The following is a 17205-nucleotide window of genomic DNA, read 5'->3' as shown; positions in this document are numbered from 1 at the left end:
CATGGACACATGTCTCTCCCTGGGAAGAGGGCAAAGTATTGAAGGACTTTGTAATACAAAATACTCGTCACTACTCAATTATCTATAGCAGTAAAATACTAGGCAATAATGAATAGAAGCATTGTATTCTGTTTGGTCTTCTGTTCTTTATTAAGACAATCTTAAGACCAGATGGTTGATTGTCAGGAATATTGCAATACGGTGTAACTGAGTTTCTTTCATGAATGCAAAATAGGTCCTCACCAGTATTGTTCAAAGACAGTCTTGCTAAACATCGAAAGCAGAGCCAACCTAACCATTTCCAACCAGTACTTCTCTTGCCAAATTCATGTAACAGAATTAATGAATGCCACCAATATTTAAAACTATTATATCAATATTTTTCTTACCAACAGTCCGTTGTAGCAGTCCTCAGTGAGATAATTTTGTAGAAGTGTTCAATATACCCAGCTCAGCCATTTTCACATAATTTCCCAGTTCCTTACATTTTGATATTGACTTAAAAATGGTGATGGCAAAAGAAAAATAGGTTTATGGTATGTTAGGAAATACACAGATGCCTGAATCAGCCTTTGGAAATTTTGATTTTCTTTTCCTATCTGTCCTTTTATAATTTTATCTCTCAGCAATTAATATATGAAATTTGTGATCTTTTGTATGACAATTCTCATGTATGCATTGGTCAGTTAGGTAACTTATCAATGAAAACAAAATATTCAAAACTAAAACTATTCAGGAAACTCTAAGCTTCTTCATGGTACTTCCCCCCAATCAGTTATGTTTTTAATATATTCATGCTGAAAAAAGTAGCCCTCAGTTATGTTCATTTATATTTACATCTATGTTATAAATAAGTTAAAAACTGACCAGAACCCAACAATGATTCTTCATTCAAATGTATTAAATGTATCCTCTACCAACATTAGTTGACTTACTCTCTACCCTTTATCATTTTTCTCTATATTTTTACCCCAGTGAAAACATTTTTTGTTATATTTCTTTTTACATCAACTTTCTAACAATCACACTAAGAGCTGTAATTCCTTTGTAGCTCTCTGGCACTCTCTTCTTCTCTCTCTCTTTCTCTCTTGCTCACCTACAACCTCTTCCTCACTCTCCCATTTGACAGTAAACATTGGGGTCTTCCTCAGCTTCAGAGTTTCATTTCTTACATAACTAACATGTGTTTCTTTTTTGTTTCTTGTCTGGTTCAAAAACACAATAACAGTAATGGGAAAAAATTGTCAACTAGATTATCTCAGAGGAGGGAAATGTGGAGTTTTAGCTGCTGATTCATTAAAAGAAATCTTGAAACAGTGTTTACCAAAAATTCATGGAAAAAACTGGCAAAGTGAAATCTGATTCCAAATAAAATCTAGAAAAAATACTTAAAGTTAAGGTTTTTTTTGTGCAAGTGGATGCACATGTTCATTTCAAAGCATTTCATTTGGTCTCACATAATTGTGCATGATATATGTCACTGAATTATTCCTGGAACATTTCCTGAGTTATCTAAAGGAGAACATAGAGTAAAGTGATTATTTTTTTTCTAATTTTTAAATTTTTATTAACAGTCTTTAAACACATGTATATTTATCATAATCTCCTCCAATTAACCTGTTCCCCTTTCACTGAATCCCTTCTTCCACTCATCTAGTCCCTCTTCTACCTTTATGTCTTTTTTTTTTCACCTATTTATTTCTGTGGGCCCATAGGCATACATTTCTCATCAACCATCTCCTCTGCAAAATATCCACTGCTGATCCTTACGGTAAGTGAGTAGTGTCAATTGAAAGAGTCACTCAGTCCCCTTACTCTTACAGCCACACATTTACCAGGACATTTTCAAATTCAAATTTTATCCAAGATTCCTAGGACCTTTGGTGAATGAATGTATGCCTAGAATTCGAAATATTATGTGGAATGCTGTGTAACAGTATTCTTTTCCCAATGTTGCTGGAACAAATCACCATATTAGGGAGCTGAAATGAACAGAAATACTTCTGGAGTTCTGGAGGTGAGAGTCTGGCATCAATGCAGAGTTGGCTCCCTCTGGAGGTCCCAAGGGAGGAGCAGTGTCAAACCTCTCCTGGCATCTGGTGGCTTCTAGACCCCAGGTGTCTCTGGCTCTCACAGCACACTTCCAAGCTATGCCTCATTATTCTCAGAATGCTTTTTGCACACAATGGCTAATTGTATAATTGCATAGGAGATTACTAAGGCAGACCTATGGGCCTGCCTGTGAAGGCATTTCTAGAAAGCATTGACAGAAACTAATGACCATCCTGAACAAAGGTGGCCTCCTCCCATGGTGGGAGAAAGGGAGTCAGGACAGAATGGAAAGTGACAAAGGAGAAAGCTGAATGTGAGATTCCCCTTTCTGTCTCCCAGCTGCCTTGCATGAGCTGCTCTGTTTGGCCCCCACCTCTACCTTCATGGCAGACTAACCCTCTGACCTGAGCAAAGTGGAACCTTTTTCCCTTAAGTTGCTTCTGTCATATACTGTGGTCACAGTAGCAGAAAAGTAACTGATTCATCCAGAAATGCCTTGGTTCCTTGCACTACAGTTGCTATCTCCATAGAAGAGTGAATATCTCATGAGGACCACTTCTTTGGAGGGAACCCAATCAATTTCCTCACCATAGCAGAGAATGGTCATCCCATCAAGGTGCAGAGTTGCTGCAGGAAGAAGCTCCATGTGCAATTGAGGCTCAGCAGGAGGCTGGGATCCGGCTGGGGACCTTAGCTTTCAAGGCTCATTAAGTTCCTCAGGTGCTGTGGTTCCAGAAGTGGGATGGGTCCTCAGTGGGGAAGCTTCTGCAATGGGTGCTGTACTGTAGCTCTGTCCTGTTCCACCCTGCTGGAGGCCAGCCAGTGACGGCTTTTCATTTTATGATACTGGGCATTCCTTGTGATCAGGAGCTTGAATTTTCCTCCTTCAGCTCCATGTCATCAAGGCTGAGGACCTAGGCTCTGTTAGGAGAATGCACGACTCCCTATCAGGTCAGATGCATGACATTGCTCTTCTTGTCTTTATGGAATTCCCAAATAAGATGGATGTAAAACTCCTCTGTGTTTATATCCTCGTGCCAGTACCAGTTTTTGTTTAGATATATGGCTTCAATTCAACAATCTTGTGAATTCCATTTAGTCCAAGCATTCAAAAGATGAAATAAATATTGGTAGGGCCTTAAATGCCAGGGACGATGGTAGGATTTCCAGAGCCTTACCTGGACTCCTTTTAAGAGGAGATTGTTTGCCAATGGGTCACTGTTTTAATTAGAATATCCTCACTGCTGTTAAAATTAATTTTCTCCCCAGGGTAAAAAGATTTCAGTGACATTGAATTCTAGGCCTTTCTACTCTGTATCCGTGCCTTTACCTCTCCTACATCAGAACAATGCTGGACATTATTTTCCCTCAACACATTCTCTGAAATTAAAATAAGAAATAAATATGATTCAGTTCTCTGAGCATAAAAGTCTTACTTATAGTCTGTAAAGTTCCATAAACCCCAGTTTTATGTCTTTTGACAGAAGCTTCCCTTCTTGTCTACTATGAAAAAATGCCATTCTTAAATTCTCACTTGTCTTTTGTTGAACGCATTGAATCCCAAGTTTAAAGAGATTAACAGGTATTATAAAATGACTTTGCACTCTTAATATAACTTAAATGGTATCTAAATATGTTGTCATTCCTCAGAAACCTACATATGACTGATTTCTACATTTAATTCTGTACTTGGCTGTTAGAAAAGTCAAAGTCCAGAAAAATCAAAGCCCAAATTATGGGAGAAATGATCTATTAGTTTGCTAACTAAGAAGCATCTGTGAGGGACATATGACTCCCAGGATTTTAAATATTTTATGTTTATTTATTGATTTGAGAGAGGGAAAGAGGCAGAGTGAGTGAGAGAGAGAGAGAGAGAGACAGAGAATGAACACACCAGGGCTTCCAGCCATTGCAAACAAACTCCAGACACATGAACTGCCTTGTGCATTTGGCTTACATGGATACTGGGGAATCGAACCAAGGTCCTTTGGCTTTGCAGGCATGCTCCGTGACTGTTAAGCCATCTTTTCAGCCCCTCTCCCAGCATTTTAGTTCTTACAAAATGGCCTGAAGCTGTGATTGCAAGCTCACACATTGGACATACATAGCTTTTATTTTTAGATGATGGTGACCACTGGGGAGATTCAAAAGTCATCAAACTGCTGAGAAGAAATGACAGTGGTGTGTTCAGCACTAAGTGAGACATCTCTACCACACCCTTCAAGGCTCAGGGGCCATTGCAGAAGAGGTGTAGAGAGAATGTAAGAGCTAAAGGAAAGGGAGGGTGCTTTGTAGTACCATTTATCCAGACACAAAATGGCCATGGCATTCATGGCTTCATGGCAGCTGATGCTACAAGATTTTCAGGAAAGTCTTGCAGGAAAATAATGATGACATCGAAATAGAAAACAGACTAGTTGAAAAGAATAAGGGATTCAGTGGAAGAGGGAGTTGGTAGTGGAAAAGGGATGGAAGGGTGAAGGTATTATGATCATGGTATATTGCCAAATGTACAAAGTTTGTTAATACAGAAATTTAAAACAGAGTGAGACACAAAAGTTCCAGATAAGGACTTTCCCACCACAAAAATTCAAACCCTATGACTTTCAAGATAATCTTTCTTCCATATCTTTCTTTTATTTTCTCCTTCTATTTGTAGCTTAATTTGCCCCCAGGTAAAATATTATCATGGGATTTTGCAGATGGTCTCAGTGAGTAAGAGCACTTGTTGTTCAAGTGTTGCCATGGCGATTGGTTGCCCATCAGCGCTAGATGAAATGGCTCTATTGCTGATGACACCACTTGTTTCAGTACACAGTACTGGGAAATCAAGCTAGAGTTGAGCTGGAAGCTTCCTCCCTCTGGACTTCAGATCCATTCCCAAAATCCACAAGCCAAGAGTAAGGGAGGTGCCTGTAACCCTAGTCCTTAGTGAGGAAGAGACAGGAGAATCACTGAGGATCACTGGTCAGCCAGTGTCACTGAACAGTGGAAGGTCCCTGTCCAGTGAGAGACTCTGTCTCAGGGGAATAGTGTGGAAAAAAGATAGAAAAGGACGCTTATGCTCTATGTGGGCATCCACAGCAATCGATGAGGGGTGTGCAAGTCTGCATGCACTGTCCTATCAATGCACACGCTGCAGAAATCAACGCCAAATATGATGCTAAATACATTTTTAAAAGTGAAATCAACCAAAAATCGAAAACTAGCACAACAATGAAGGGCAGGTGGTGGGTTACATCTCAGCACAGCAAGTCTTCCGTGAAGAGCTCCTTATATCGCACTGCTCAAGTCCAGTCGGGGCCTTACGCATGTGCTGTTCACCTCTCTCACCTGTGAGGTCACAGTGTGTATGAACCAATCGTGGTTAGTAGATTGACTGAGGACTTTTCTTTCCCCTGGCTCTATGGGAATAGTCCACAGGGAGGAAGCTCCCAGCTCAACCCCAGCTTGATTTCCCGGTGTTATGTACTGAAGCAAGTGGCGCCATCAGCAGTAGAGCCATTTCATCTAGCTCGGATGGGCAACTAATAGCTATGGCAATTGACAGCTTCGTCTTGGGTTCTCAGGGCTCTCCCTGACTCACTAGTAGATAGCCCAACCCTGGTATTGGGACGTTTTTATAATAACCCATGGCTTCTGGGGCCAACATTATGTTCCAATGCAGGTCCCTTCCATTTCAACTCTTTTTTTAAGAAATTAATTTTAAAAACATTTAAAAGACTTTATTTATTTGAGAGAGAAAAGGCAGATAGATAGATAGATAGATAGATAGATAGATAGATAGATAGATAGATGATAGATAGATAGATAGATAGATGATAGATAGATAGATAGTTAGATAGATAGATAGATAGATAGATAGATAGATAGATAGATAGATAGATGATAGAACCAAAATGGGCACACCAGGGCCTCTAGCCACTGCAAATGAACTTCAGATACATGAACCACTTTGTACATCTGGTTTTATGTAGATACTGGGGAATTGAACCCAAGTCCTTAGGCACATCAGGAAAGCGCCTTACCACTTCCCCATCTCTCCAGCCTGAGAAATTACATTTTTAAATTAGTTATCAAGGAGTAGATTTTCATATGGGTTTTCCACAAGTTTTACATTTTGGTTAACATCCCCTCTCTACTACAGCTGCATCTCCAACTCCACTTTGGGGGTGGGAGTTTGGAGGCATGGTCTCAATCTACCTCAGGCTGACCTGGAATTCACTATGCAATCTCAGGGTAGCCTTGAACTCATGGTGATCCTCCTGCCTCTGCCTCCCAAGTGCTGGGATTAAGGGTATGCACCACCATGCCCAGCTGTCCAACCCTATTCTTGCTTAAACCTTTCCACTACAAGTTTTCCACTTCTCTGTTTTCATGTTACATGTGTTCCTTCACGCCCTCTCTTTAAGCCCCCTCCTCCCTTCTGGTCCTTTTCTAGCTTCCTGCCCCCTACTGACACTAATGCCAACCTACATACACTTCTGAAGTTTTAAAGCTAGGATCTATGTATGGAAAGGGAACATGCAATAAAGGAGAAAAAAATGTTAATCTATCAATGGGAGGTATGAAAAAATAGAATGGAAGTAGAAATCACAAAAGAAGGTGAAAGATTTTTTTTTTTAATTCTTGCAACAGTAAATAAGATAAGCACGTTCTGGTGTCATTATTCAATATTAAATAAAACACTCACCTCCTACCACACCAGATATCCAGAGACATGGAGGCTCCCATGACCTCATCACTGAAGTAGACCTAAAAGAACCCAACATGGCTCAGAGAAATTTGCGGTGGGGGGCGGGGGGAGATTGTTAGAGCCACATGTTGGGAAATTAGGTGCAAAGACATTGCCTCTTACCCGTAACTGATGCTAACCCCACAATGCATGACCCACATTCCCCAATGAGGAAGTTCCATGTGGAGCAGGGAAGACAGGGAGGAGGCTAATGATGGTACCAACATGGCTATATACACACTGTGTACACAATTAGTAGGAAAAAAAAATGTGTAGCAACATGTTGTCATGGTTATTTATTTCAGAGTAACTGTTGCAATTACCTTCTTGTGGCTGGGACAAAACACCTAGCCACTAGTATCTTATGAAATGAAAGGGTTTATTTTGGCTTACAATTTTGAGGGGAAGTTTAATAATGCTGGGGAAAGAATGGCAAGTGCCAACAGCCAGGTGGACGTTGCACCTATAAAGCAGTGGGAAGACTTGTCTGAGTACTGGCCATAGAGGTGGGCTATATTACGCAGAGCCTGTTCCCAGATACACACCTCACCCAGCAAGTCTCTTACTTCCAAAAGTCCCACTGCTTATCCCAATTGAGATGAGCTGGGGACCAAGTATTCAAAACACATGATTTAATAGAGGACATTCACTTAAATCATCACAGTAGCAAACTGCCCCCAAATTTAAAGTTTTAAAGTAATGATCATTTAGTGCATAGTTATGTAGGTCAGTTTGGAGTAACTTTACATGGTATTAATTCAGGAATTTTAAGCCATTTCCATCCACCATGTCTATAGAGTTCACACTTATAATATTGAATAAGTAAGAGGTAAGATTTGTAGTACAAAAACTTTCACAGTTATGTATTTTTAAATAGTATCTCTAAAACACAGTAACACATATATACCTATGAAAATGAAGGAAAACATCAAGGTTAGGTGACAAAATAGTGTTAGAGGGCATTATCTGAGTTATCTGAGTTATGCCAGGGCTTTAGAGTGTCCATGTTATGAAAGCGTTATTTTAAAAGGTCTGGTAATGGCTTTTTTAGTTAGAGGGCTACATCATTGAATTCTGCCATGTTAGTAGTCAGCAGCCTAATTGTATTTAAAAGTATGTCCTTTTACAAGTTTATGAATTTAAAGTTATGAAATCTTTTGAAGAAAGTATATTCTTTTAATATTCATGTTTTTTTTTTATTTTGAAAATTTGGATTACTTAGAAGATAGAGGAAGTGTGGAGGACATGTGTTTGTGTGTGAGCTGGGATGGTATTTATTACTTCTTCCTCCCTAATTGTAAACTTGTCTAACAATCTGTCAAGTCTTCAGCGGTAGATGCTAGCAAACTGTTGAAAGGAGGATGACTCCTGTTTATAATTCAAGAGTCAAAAATGTTTCAGCATTTGGTTACTAAATTCAACTCTTTTCATTTCCATGGCTCTAAAGCAGCAGCTCTTATATTTTAAAAATAAATGTTAAAGGGCTGGAGAGATTTCTCAGTGGTTATGGTTATGGTGCTTGCCTGAGAAGCATAGGTACCCAGGCTCAATTTGCCAGGACCCAAAAAAGTCAGATGTACAAGGTGGCACATGTGTCCAAAGTTCATTTGCAGTGGCTGGAGGCTCTGGTGCACCTATTCTCTCTCTCTCTCTCTCTCTCTCTCTCTCTCTCTCTCTCTCTCTCTCTCTCATTCCTCTCTATTTCTCTCTTTCTCTTCCTCTGTCTCCCAAATAAATAAATAATGTTTACAAATAAAAATGTTAAGTCTTAAATGTCAAATGTGAACAAGCTTACCACAGTAAGTTCATTAATTAGTCTTGGCAATATTTGTGCATATTATAGGAAGAAAGCAACAAAGCTTAAGGTGTGAATATGACAACATTTTAATCTAAAGGTAGACCATCTTTGAATTCACAAATTGAAAAATCCATATCTCAGTAATTGAATTTCAGAACAAAATTTGCTCATCAATAATTTAATAGTTATTGCTGGTCAGTATCAAGCACTTGGATGTAAGAAAAAGGGCCAATTAGGTTCACATCTTTCCCCTGATCTCATCCTCAGCATTATATATGTTACTATATAAGAGGGCTACTGATTTCTGTGTTAACTTTAACTATAATCAAGCTAAAGATATTAATATAGTGAAAAGTCATGTCAGTATGGTAGTTACAGTTATTCAGATCTGAAAATATATAAACTACAAGGGTTATAAAAGACAATAAGACAATAAGAGAGTAAAAACCAAAAAATGTATATGAACTCCAAGGCTTATATTAACAGACAATAAAAGAGTAAAAGCCATATTAGACTAATGAAAGCCATGATGGAAAGTTTAAACATCTTAGCCATTTCAAAATTTTGCTATAATAACATGGTTTCTGGAAGCAACATTATTCTCTGATGGTGAAAGATGTTGAACACTTTTAAAAATACTTATTGGCTATTTGCATTTCTTATTTTGAGAAATCTCTACTTAGTCCACAACGTTTTCTTTGATTGGGTTGTTTGATTTCTTATTGTTTACTTTTGAGTTCTTTGTGTATCCTAGATATTAATCCTCTGTCAAATGTATACCTGGCAATGATTTTCTCCATTCTGTTAGCTGAATTAACAGTTTCCTTTGCTACACAAAAGCTTTTAAATTTCACGAGATCTCATTTGTTGATCATTAACTTTTTTTTCTGAGCAAAGTCCTAACCTGTACCTAGATCTTGAAGCATTTCCCCACCCTTTTCCTCCAGTACTTTCATAGTGTCAGGTGTGACGTTAAGGACTTTGATTGATCTCCTGTGTGAAGAGAGATAAGGATCTAGTTTCATTCTTATAGACATATTTATTCACTTTCCCCACAATTTTCTAAAGAGGTTACATTTTCTCCAGTGAGTTTTTTTTTTAATTTTGTATTTTTGACAAATATCAGATGTCAGTAGATGCATGGGTTTATAGTTGGGTCTTCTAGTCTGTTCCGTTGATCTAGTTGTATGTTCTTGCACCCGTCCATTCCGTGTTTGCTACAGTGGTTGCATAATATACCATAAAATCAGGCATGGTGATCTCTCCAGTTTTATTTTTGTGGCTATCCGAGGTCTTTTGTGCTCCCATGTGAGTTTTAAGATTGATTTTTATATTCCAGTGAAGAATGCCATTGAAATTTTCACAGGGAATGCATTAAATCTGTAGAACACTTTGGTAGGATAGTAATTTCACAATACTGATTCTTCGAATCTGTGAGCATGGAAGGTCTTTCCACCTACTAGTGTCTTCAACTTCTGCCTTGACTGTTTCAATTTTTTTCATTGTAGAGGTTTTTCATTTCTTTCATTAGTCTTATTTCAAGATTTTATTTACCTTTTTTGAGTCAAGTATGAATGAAATTTTTCCCCTGATCTCATCCTCAGCATTATATTTGTTACTATATAAGAGGGCTACTGATTTCTATGTTAATTTTGTGCCTTGCTACTTCACTGGAAGTGTGTGTCAGTTCTAACAGTTTTCTGATGGAGTTTTTGGGTCTAATGCACAGAATCACATCTGCAAGTATGGATAATCTGATTTCTTCCTTCCTATTTATATCTATGTTTTTTTCTTTCTCTTGCCTTACTGCTCCAGCAAAGATTTAATGTACTATATTTCTTTATTTTTATTTTTTTTAATATTTTTAGCTGCCTCCTGAGGCTGCTCGCAGAACGCAGTGGGAGTCTGGGAAGAAGGCATGGGCATGAAGCCAGCCTTGGTGGAGTCACTGGAGTCCCAGCAGACCCAGCAACCTAAGGACCCAGAGGACAGAGCGTGGTAAGCATGCCTGGGCCCTGCTGCTGGCGCTGAGCCTGCGGCCAGCACTCATACTTCTGGCCACGGCTGTGGGAGGCCAGGATCAGGACCACCCCACCGACTGGAAGGCCACGCTGAAGACCATCTTGAAAGGCATTCACAAGATCGACAGGTGCCTGAACACCCCCGGGACCTCCTGGGCGATGAGGACTGGCTCTGCCAATGCAAGTGCAGTGACCAATTGGAAGCCTATTCCACGCTGTGGGTATAAGCCATCCCCACCAAATGGCTGTGGCTCTGCACTGTTTTGTGTTCGTGTTGACATTGGCATCCTTCCCTGACCAAGTGCTGCAAACAAGACGACAGGGGCTATGAGACTTGCAGCAAGAATGAGAATGACTGATGAGGGCCTCCAGTCTTGCCTCTCCAGGATCCACCGAGATGTGCAGAAGACACGGGGACTTGCTCAAAACATTCAGGCGTGTGAACCCACCACAGAGCTCCTGGTGACAGTGTTAAATAAACATTTAGGCTGTACATCAAACCTAGACAGCTAGTGAGCTGCATGTTGGGGTTGTTATGAAGAAAAATAAATAAATAAAAAGATCTTTAAAGATGATCCTGGCAGCTGGTGTACAAAGGAGGACAGAAGAATGTAATTTGTCAAGAATTGATGTTTGCACAGCATAAAGCTGCCTTGTATTGGGAAAGAGTCATTTTAAGACCGTACAAGAAAGCATTTTGACTTTAAAACCTCAGAGCTTATATATCTATATCTATACCTACATCTATATCTATATCTTTATCTATATCTATATCTATATCTATCTATCTATCTATCTATCTATCTATCTATCTATCTATCTATCTATCTATTGAAGGGGATAAGGCACCAGGACCTCCTGCTACTGAAAATGAACTCCAGATACATGCAACACTTTTTGTATCTGACTTTATGTGAGACCTGAACTCAGGTTGTCAGGCTTTGAAAGCAAGTGCCTTTAACTGCTGATCCACCTCTCAAGAACTATATTGAATAAGAGTGCATAAAGTGAACACCCTTGGCTTTGTTCCTAATTTTAATGGGAATACTTTGAGTTTTTCCCCATTTAGCATGATATTGCCCATAGGTTTATCATGTATGGGCTTTCTTATATTTAAGTATGTTACTTTTATTTCCAGTTTCTCAAGGACTTTTATCATGAAGGGATGCTGGATTTTGTCAAATGCCTCTTCTGCCTCTATTGAGATGATTATGTGATTTTTTTCCTTGAGTCCATTTATCGTATTGCTATGGTGAGCTGTCCCTGCATCTCTAAAATAAAAACAACTTGATCATGATGAATGGTCTTTTTGATGTCTTCCTATATTCAGTTTGCAAATCTTCTGTTGAGAATTTCTGTATCATTATCAGCGAGGTTGGTCTGTGATTTTTTTTTATCCTATCTGTATTAAGTTTTGGTATCAGGATAGTACTGGATTCATAGAAGGAATTTGGTAGTATCCTGTTCCTATTTTATGGAATAGTTTGAGAAACATGGGCATTAGTTGTTTGCAGGTCTGGTAAAATTCATCAGTGAATCCATCTGTGCTTAGTCTCTTTTTTAGTTGGGAGATTATTTATTTATTATTTATTTTATTTTGAGGCAGGACTTCTCACTCTAGCCCAGGCTGACCTGGAATTCACTATGTAGTCTCAGTGTGGCTATGGAGGTCTTAATCATGCTATAGGCACTCAGCTCAATTTTTCCAAATAAAGCTATATCAACTACCTCATAGAGCTGCTATCCTTAATAAGGTAAGCATGCTTTATGTGTTTGATTGAATGTGAAATATTCTTTTTAAAAATATCATTTATTTATTTATTTGAGAGAGGCAGATAGAGAATGGGCATACCAGGGCCTCCAGCCACTGCAAATGAACTCCAGATGCATGCACCACCTTGTGCATCTGGCTTCCATAGGCACTAGGGAATTGAACCTGGGTCCTTCAACTTCTCACACAAGTGCTTTAACCACTAAGGCATCTCTCCCGCCCCTGAAGTATTCTTTTCATTAGATACTTTTCATATAATAAATAATCTGAGTATTGTACTCTACTTTTAAGTCCTGTCCTAAGAATAATATTTTGTGGGTTGTTTGTTTATTCATTTTCTATGTTCAGGAAAAATCAGTGTTTAAATTTATGGGTGCAACTGAAACACTGCTGTAGCTGAATGTGTATCCGTTTAGTGGATCTCCCCCTAACCTGCAACTCAATAGAATCTGGAAATTTCTAAAATTCTTCTCTACCTTGTTATTTTTTATTAATTTGACTCAGAGCTTTACTATTGGTTCTTTCAATTTCACTGGGTTTTCATTTGAGTTTGCTAACTTCACGGTCTGTACGTCCACTCTTTGTGTTTCATATCCTCCATCTTCTTCATGTGAAATCTCTTACCCTGGTCAACCAACACTCTGGAAGAGCTTAGGATGTTTATGCCCCTAGTTTAATTTCCTGAAATATCTTTTTTGCTTCTTTGGCTGTGCTGCAGACTATAAACATGATAGTTTCGTTCTTATTTCCTTCCTGTAACTTATTAGTCAACTCTCTTGTTTATTTATAGCTTATTTTTTAAGTTAGCATGCAAAGTAGTAGGTTTCATTATGACATTTGCATAGGCACATGTTTTTCTACTCCATTCATCATCTCTCTTTTGAATTTCTTGCTGCCATTTTTTGAATGCCTCATGTTTTCCTTAGTTGTCTATCTTCCCTCTCCTCCTGGTAAGACTTCTTGTATTTTATTGAAAGAATGTCTAAACTTGATTATCTCATAGGTTATCTTTTACGAAAAGTTTCTTTCTCTCAGTTTTTAACAGTATGTCCTTTTTTGTTCTTTGCACTTGTTTTGCATTGCTCCCTCTTACTTCTTTAGTCATCTTTGAATGAAGCCAAATATGTACAAATTTGTGTATGTCAGCAGACAAGCTGAGCAGCCTTTCCCTAGCACAATTCAACCATCATTGTATGATGGCTAAATCTCTCCTTCAAAGCTTCACCTAAAGAGGAACTTGACATGAGCAACTTCTGAATGAATTTATTTAGCCTTGTCTAGCTCGGCTATGTGTCACAGAAGTTGCTTCTAATACCACAGAAAACTTCCTGTTCCATTCTGAAAAATGAACAAATACAATTCCAGGTACATAGTCTTAACTGTGAATATCTCCCAGCTGCCATTTTCTTATCTTATTCATGAAAATTACTCCTCTTAGGCACTAATGCTTCTTAAACTTCCACTGCTAAGTGTTCAGCTCCATCTTGGAGGGTTCCTTTCTTCAATTATATAAGTAAGATGAGGGTATGACCATCAGATAAAAAACAAAAGTGAAATAACACTGCTTTGGCTGTCTAGATGTGAAATGAATATTTAACAGGAAAGTGGCTGAATATTCTTCTGGCTACCAAGATTGGGTAACCATTCATGGAATCACAGTGTCACAAGTACAATCAGCCATCTCTGGTTATTATCATAAAATGTGAATGAATATAGAATATTTTATTCTAAACACACCAACTCATATTAAACAATGATTCTTGTCAAAAATCTAACTTTAGGTGTGGACTTTAGTGTTTATGTTGTTTTATAACATTTTATTCCACTATCTTCATAGATATTTCAGTGAGGAGTAAAGTAAAAGGCACTGGAAACTACCAAACAAATGAATTTACATGGAAGATCTAGATGGGACCATTTTTGCTTCATTCATTAACTTTTTAAGTTAAGAGGCAGTAAGAATTAGTTAGTTCCACTATTGGATAGTGAGACATTTACTCAAACTGTTTCATGTATAAGTGTGCTGTGAGACTTATTGAAGTTTATAGGTTGTTTAGTGTTATTTTGGTGATCTTTACATATGCTACTGCCAAGTTACTGTGGTGGTTTGATTCAGATGTCTCCCATAAGCTTAGGTGTTCTGGATGCTAGGTTCCCAACTGATGGCAATTGGAAATTAAAGCCTCCTAGAGGTGGTGTATCATTGGGGGTGGGCTTATGGGTGTTACAGTCAGTTTCCCCATGCCAGTATTTGTCACAGTCTCCTGTCCCTGTTGTCTACTTGATCCTGGCCAGGGGGTGATGTCCACCTTCAGCTCATGCCATCATTTTCCCTGCCATCATCCCCCTCAAGCCTTTAAGCCAAAATAAACCTCTTTTCCCACAAGCTGCACTTGGTTGGGTGATTTCTACCAGCAATGTGAATCTGACTGCAACAGCAAAGTGGTACCAGGAGTTGGGTAGCTGCTAGACACCTGACTGTGTGGCTTTGGCCTTTTGGAGCTGATTTTCAAAAGGAATGTGGAAGGATTTGAAACCTTGGCCTAAGAGATGTCTTGCAGTGCTATAAGTACAGTTGGTGGACTATTCTGGTCAGAGTTAAAAAACCTGAATGCAGTAAGAACTATGGATTGTGAGGTTTAATTTATGAGGGTGAGAAAGATCTTTGCTTGACTGGGCTAGCAGTTTGTGTGAGGCTTGCTAATGTTATGCCTGTTTCCTGAGAAGTTGTGCAGGGTTGCTTTGCATAGATATTAACTGGTGTGATCAGAAGGATATGGCACACATGCACACACACACACACACACACACACTCACATATACACACACAAAATCCTTGGGGGAACTGCTGCCCATTCAGCTGCAATTGAGAGATTACAACCTTTGAGATTGAGCCAGCTGACCTGCACTAGGGCGACAGGGAGAATGTAGACTCTTTTGAAGGGGCCTGAGTGCTCAAGAAGTATCCTGTTCTTCAAAATCTGCTTTACTCACACCCTAGATTAACAAATTGGCTCCCTGCCTGTTATTTTGGAGTATAAGAAATGCAGGAAAGAGAGGGTCATTGAGTTTGCAACATGGTCTTGTGTTTTGGACATGGTCGTAAGCAGTGTGAAGCAGGTTTCCTGGATGCCTGCATGGAGACCCCATGGGGTCATGAGGATGAACCTTGGGTTGCAGTGGAGATGCCAGGACCACGAGATGGCTGCTGAGGAAAGGGGGAAGGGATTTTTTGGTATTATGGCTCAGTTAAAAGACCTTGGAATATGGGGATGTTTGAACATCACTGGAGTTGATTACAAAAAAAAAAAAAAAAATCTATGGGGACTTTTATGGCTGCTGAGGAAAACTGCTGGATGAATGCATTGCATTTTTCATCATGTATGTTTAACAGTTTATGGGGGCCAGAGGCCAAATTTGGTGGTTTGATTCAGGTGTCCCTTATAAACTTAGCTGTTCTGGATGCTAGGTTCCCCAGCTGATGGCAATTGGTAATTAAAGCCTCCTGGAGGCAGTATATTGTTGGGGGTGGGTTTATGGATGTTATAGCCAGTTTCCCCATGCCAGTGTTTGGCACATGCTCCTGTCCCTGTTATCCACCCTCTGCTCATGCCATTGTTTTCAATGCCATTATGGAGCTTCCCTCAAGCCTATAAAGAAAAAAATAAACCTTTTTTCCCACAAACTGCTCTTGGTTGGGTGATTTCTACCAGCAATGAAAACCTGACTGCAACAGTTACATTTTAGCAAAAACAAGAAGAAAACAGAAATATGATGACAGATAACCAACTCAACTTCACACAGTTTTCCATTTGGATGGATTCACAGTTGTTTATTAAAAAAAAATAGTTAGAAAAGGGCTGCAGAGATGGTTCAGTGGATAAAAACATTTGCTTGCAAAGCCTGACAGCCTTTCATTCCCCAGCACCCATATAAAGCCAGATTCACAAAATGGTGTATGTATCTGGAGTCTGTTTGCAGTGGCAGGAGGCCTTGGCCTTCTCTCTCTCTCTAATATGATATATATATACATAGTATATCATATATATTAAAATTATATAATATTGCATATTATATATACACATATATATTTAAAAGTTAGAAAGGTAATTAATGCAATTTAGACACCTACCCTGACCAGTATTGTGCCCTCATGTATCCCCTCATCTATCTTTCCCTACTTAAGACCTCTCTCCTCAAGAGACAGGAAAGATATCTAATTCCCGTCATTGAAGATTAGCCCAATTGAACTTCACAGGAGTTAAAAGACCACTTCAATGTCTCATGGCTTGTCTATGGCAACTTAAGTTTCAGCAGTGCTAAAATGTTTCAATACACCATGAAAAATCTTATATATGAAAATCATCCAAACACTCATATTTTTGTATTTTAAAGGCATGTTTGCACCAAATACAAATAATAAATAAGCTGCATTTCTGGCAACATTTTTAGATCTTTGTTATATTTCCTTTGTAATGCAAACAATCACAACACTTTTAAAAGTATTTCTCTTCTCATAACGTATCATAAACTGCTTATAAAATTACAATCTTGAGTTGTAATTTCCTGTGTGTTATGTAATAATCCACTGTTTGGAGCTACATGTTGTGATAGCTGGAATCCATTATTAATATTTTTGAGAAAACAGAGACTTCCGGGTAGAAGCAATTTAAAGAAATTAAGTTCATAGCCCTATCCCTCTGCAAATGCTACGGATCCTAACCCCTTATTATATAAGCCACAAGAGACTCAATGGTAGCTGCCAGTATAGAGGTACAAAGATCACGCTGCTCTGTTGGCCATGATGCCTGAAAGGAATGGGGGCAAG

At 38.8% G+C, this 17205-nt stretch overlaps 1 pseudogene; it reads left to right on the top strand.

The window, feature by feature from the left end:
• Nucleotides 1–5142: 5142 nt before the first annotated feature.
• LOC101606519 lies at nucleotides 5143–11155 on the top strand (annotated as a pseudogene).
• Nucleotides 11156–17205: the final 6050 nt, after the last annotated feature.

This window comes from Jaculus jaculus, chromosome 6, assembly GCF_020740685.1.
Source record: "Jaculus jaculus isolate mJacJac1 chromosome 6, mJacJac1.mat.Y.cur, whole genome shotgun sequence".
In the NCBI taxonomy this organism is placed as follows: Eukaryota; Metazoa; Chordata; class Mammalia; order Rodentia; family Dipodidae; genus Jaculus; species Jaculus jaculus.
Note: the sequence above shows the minus strand (reverse complement) of the source record. Positions and strands in the feature narration are given on the sequence as shown.